We start from the raw sequence: 5,367 nt of genomic DNA, 5'->3' as shown, positions 1-5,367 counted from the left end.
TTACCGATCAGCCACTTTGTAAACTGCACCTTGGAGACCAGAGAGGAAATGAAGGAGGTCCTAGCTGGAGTGGCAGGGAAGGGGAGATGAGCAAGTCAGGGAAGGAAGGAAGGAACAGAGAAGTGGAGGGTGTGACAGGAGCTAGCACACCTGCGGGGGCTGTGGGAAAGAAGGCCTTGTTTCTGGTGCCAGAAGTGTCTGGAAATTAATAACCTTCCACCTGCTTCGAAGTCCCAAGAGCCTCACACACTCACACGCACACACACACACACACACACACACACATTTTTCTTATTCACTTGAATCAGTTTTTCCTCTGTAACATAATTTATTAGATAATATTAGGAAATTATGGTTAATTTGATTATGTGACGTAATATTTCATGGTTATGTATTGTGTTTCTATTTTAAAACAAATATTAAAGTATCCATTGATGAAATAATAGAGTATTTTATATATCTTAAAATACTTGTGCAAAAATAAACTCAATGATGCTTTAGCCATGTGTCCAGTCCTACACTGCCATGAGATTAGGAACAAAAGCTAACATTTACCTAATTTTTTTTTAAAAGTCGGACTCTATGAAGTAGGTATGTGAGGTGTGTTGGGGAAAGAGTTGGGAGCAAGGTCAACTCTTGGGGGGGTCGTTAGAGCAGAGATGAGGAGGTTTTCTTCCTCAGAGGTCAGGAGGCACCCAGGAGAGGATGACCCTGGGGAAGGCAGGCCATGGCCCAGAGGGACAGAGAAGTGAATGCCTTCCTCAATGCCCAGTCTCACCCCAGGCAGGGACAAAGAAAGTGTCAGCAGCCTGGATGGAGGGGGTGGGGTTAGAGGCCTTTCCCTGTCTGTGATGTCTCTCATGTGTCTTAGTCTATTGCAGAAGAGCAGAGATGGTGTTTAGAAAGGACAGTTGTGGGACTGGGGTGTTTATGAATAAGGTGTTGGCTGGCTGGTGTTGCCCCATTCCTTTAATCTCAGCACTTGGAAGAGAGAAGCAGGTGGATCTTTGAGTTTGAGGCCTGCCTTGTCTACAGAGTGAGTTCTGGGACAGCCAAGGGCTACACAGAGAAACCAAAAAGCCAAATTAAACACACACACACACACACACACACACACACACACACACACACACACAAGATCAAGGTGCGAGAAGGCTTGGCTGTCTGGCGATGGCTGCTCTCTGTTTCTAAGACTGTGTCTTGATGCTGTCTCGGGGCAAGGGGTGGGGGGATGAGTGCCATGTTCTAATGTGGCAGAAGGCAAAGGGCAAAAAGGAATACGCTCTCTTCACAAATCCCTTCTGTAAGGACACCAATCCCATTTCAAGTGAAGGAGTCCTAACCGCTTTTTAAAAAGCCCATCTCCTAAGACTGTTGCCTTAGCAACATATAACTTTTGGAGACCTCTTCAAAATATAGAAATGAACCTCCTAGATTCTGGTAGACATCAGAAGGGAGAGGAACCCTTCCAATGTTCTGTTTGATTTTAAGGAAATGAAGCAATGTGTGTTTTTGCACACGTAAGTTTGTAGAGTAAGAGTCACTTTGCTGTGATTGGCATTGCTGTCATTACTATCAAACAGCATGGGCCTGTCACATTAGGTCTCAATGGGCGTTAAGCGCTGCGTGGTGCCAACAAAATGTCCAAGTTTCTTACCCCAGATGTCAGCTGCCAGGCTCTTCTCTGGATTTGTCTCTGGATAGAAGCAGCAGGGGCTTCACTTTAGGCCTGAGGTGATAGTATGGGGGGCAGTTATTTTTGTGGTAAAAGGGCCTGCTTAGAAGATACAGGTTAACATCAGAACTGAATCCAATGAGTATCTGTGTGCACAAAGCAGACGGGCATCCATCAAGGCCTTTGACTGCTGGCCAGGCACCTGGGAGAAAAAAAAGGAGTCCATAGGAACCTGCAGTCTCCATCTTTCAGCACTGGCTGCCTTCTCTCTCTTTTCAAAGCCCTCCCCCTCAACCTGGCCCGGTGTTCCAATTTTTTTGGCTAAGGCTAAGGAAGGAGTAGGGAGTTCCCAGAATGTCTCCGTAGGCTTCAGGGGGAGGCTTGGCAACTGGAAATTGTCAGCCGTCTCCTCGGTAACTAGCAGCCAAATAATTCTGGGAATGGAAGAGGGAGGGGGAGCTGTGTGCAGGACAGCCAAGAGAAGCAGCTTTCAGCCCCAGAAAAACCTCAATTCCTCATTACTTGTGCCAATTGGATCCTGTCGGGAGATAGAAATCATTCGTTAGCTGAAAAAGAACATTTAAACATAAGGAATTGATAACAAGGCCCAGGGTTAATTAGGTAAGGGGAGGGTAACAAGGGAAGGCAAAGGTATAGAAAAGCTATATGTGCAAGCAGGGCTGGAGAAAGCAGAGCAGAGGTTCTCAAGCAAGGGACCTCTGAAGAGGAGGCTCCACTCAGTTGGTGGTGGTGTCCTGGAGTGAGAAGGAAGGGCTTGTGTGTACCTTGAGTAACCTGCCCCTGCCGCTGGTGTTGGAGTCTCTTGGGTGGGAGTATAGGGGTGATGGCTGTGGGTCATAGGGCAGATGTTGAACGTACAAATGTGGAAAGTCTGCAGACTGGATTCACCTGATGCTGGAGGATGGGCCTGCAGCTGCTGGGATGAGGGAAGCACCATTGCGGTGCTACTTGCTGGGAACATTAGGAGCCTGATCAGCTTTCCGCTCCAGCCTGCACACTCCCTCTAGTGGCTGAGACCAAGAAGGAGCAGCTGGAAGAGCAGAAATCAGCTTACCAGGGGCCAAGCTCAGTGTTAGAAAGCTAAATGTACAAGGACCAAATATATCTGGGCACAGGGTCTTTTCTGAGACTGACACTCAACCAAGGACCATCTATGGATATAACCTAGAACTTCTGCTCGGATGTGGCCTGTGGTAGCTCAGTAACCAAGTAGTTTTCCAAAGTAAGGGGAACACGGACTATTTCTAACAGGATCTCAAGGGCAGGCTGTTTGACCCCCCCCCCCTCAGGGGAGGAGCAGTCTGTTAGGCCACAGAGGAGGACTTTGCAGCCAGCCCTGAAGATACCTGATAAAACAGGGTCAGATGAAAGGGGAGGAGGTCCTCCCCTATCAGTGGACTTGGAAAGGGGCAGGGAGGAGACCAGGGAGGGAGTGTGGGGTTGGGGAGGGAATGAGGGAAAAAAAAAAAAAAAAAAAGCTAAATGTAGAGAATATACACTCAGGGCTGAGAAACAAGAGCCTGTTGTTTACCATGGCTGGAAAGTTGGGTCCTGAAGCCTTGTTGCTTACAGAGGGAGTAGTGATGTGCATAGTAGGTGCTGATTCCTGAAGAAGCACAGGAGGAGGTATGAACAGCCCCTCAACCTCCATGACCTGAACCTGGCTTGTTTTGAAGGGTTGTTGGCATTTACAGGTTCTTAGAGCTGGAAAGAATTTAAGCTGGTTTTACATTTACTTGTTTAAGTATTTGCTCCTATTTATTTTAAATTATGTAATTGTGTGTGTACATGTGTGCATTCCCAGTGTTCATGTGTGCATATGTACTTGTGTGCCTACATACAAATGCAGGTGCCCTCAAAGGTTAGGGGTGTCAGCTTCCCCTGGAACTGGAGCTAGAGGGAATTGTGAGTTGCCTGATGTAGGTGCTAGGAGTTGAACCTACTCCCATGGAAGAGCAAGAAGTACAGCTGAGCCACATCGTGTGTGTGTGTGTGTGTGTGTGTGTGTGTGTGTGTACATGAGCCTTCACCATGGCATGTGAAACTGAGGCCTTTGGGAGTTGCATTATTAGATGTGGTGGCAAGCTTATTCTCCGAGCCATCCCTCAGTTCCAAGAATTGTTTAATAGTAATGATAAAAATAACAGCAGCCAGACACTCTCTCCTGATGCAAGAAGGTTTTAGGAAAACAATAAAATCATCTTGAACAAATCATAAGTTAAAAGTAAAGGACAAAAAGAAAAAAAGACAGATCAATATCAACTTGGGATAGTTAAAGAACCAAGTCCAGAAATACATACCAATGCACACAGATGATAGAGAACAATAAAGGAGGGATTTCAGCCACAGCTTATTCAAAAATTGTGCAAGCACAATTAACCGTGTCTGCATTTAAAAAATAGCTGAAATTTCCAGCTCATCTTATTTTAAAGAGATGCAGGATTTAAATGTTAGGAGACTAACAATCCAGAGTTTGAGATTTTTCTTTTTCTTTTTCTTTTTTTTTTTTTTTTTTTTTTTTTGAGATTTTTCTAAACCAAATAGTAAATCTGAACTCTATAGACCAAAAGGAAGATAGCAGATATATACAGACTGGAGAAAATATTTCAACATATATAATGAAAAAAGGATTAATATCTACACTACACACAGCAGTCCTTACCCATCTATAAGAAAGGACTATAACCTAGAAGAAAAAAGGGCAAGAGACATGAATAGGTGATTTATAGACAAGAAAACCCAAATGGCCAATGAATTTAGGAAAGTATGCTCTAACTCATGAATAGTCAATGAAATGCAAATTTTAAAAATGTGATACCATTTCTCATGTACCAGTGGACTTAGACTGAAACTTCAGAATGATCACACCTGGAGCTAAGGAAGTTGAGAGAAAACAGCACGGGGTTACCCTTTTGAGAATGGTACTGATCAAAGCATATGAAAACTAAAAAAAATGAATCATTTTGGCCAATTTAAACAAAGTCTGGGAATTAAGCCACAGGGGGAAAAAAAGTAAGTATATATATAAATATATATCTTGCAGTATACTAATGGCAGAATGATATACATCTGTCCATAGAATGTAATATTTTGTATGTATGTGTATGCATGTTCACATGGACACAAGTGTGAACACAGGTATGAGTACATGCATGTAGCTGCTTCAAGTGAACCCAAATTATTTTTTGAAGCAGAGTCTCCCACTGGCGTGGGGTTCACTGAGGAGGGTGGGATTGTGTCTGCACCCCCAGAGGGGGCTGGGGTTAAAAGTGCAGCTTTTCACATGGATTCTGGGCATCAAACTCAGGTTCTCATGTTTGTGCTGCAAGCACTTTACTGATCAACCTATCTCTCTAGCTCTTATATCATATACTATTGTGCAATTATTAAAACAATAAATCACAGAAAGGCGAACGCTGTATGATTTCACTGATATGAGGTCCCTAGAGGAGTCATATCATAGAAATGGAAAATCGAGTGGTGCTTGCCAGGGTTTGGGAAGAAGAGGCAGCGGGGAATTATTTAACTGAGAGAGAATTTCAGTTTTGCAAGAGGGAAACATTCTAGAGATGGGTTATAAAACCATATGACTATACTTAAAACAGGCCTGTCTCAAAAAATACCATATATATATATATATATATATATATATATATATATATATATATATA

The sequence above is a fragment of the Psammomys obesus genome, unplaced genomic scaffold, assembly GCF_907164565.1.
Source record: "Psammomys obesus unplaced genomic scaffold, mPsaObe1.curated_primary_1811, whole genome shotgun sequence".
Taxonomy (NCBI): Eukaryota; Metazoa; Chordata; class Mammalia; order Rodentia; family Muridae; genus Psammomys; species Psammomys obesus.
The sequence above is the reverse complement of the archived record's forward strand: the minus strand, read 5'-3'. Positions refer to the sequence as shown.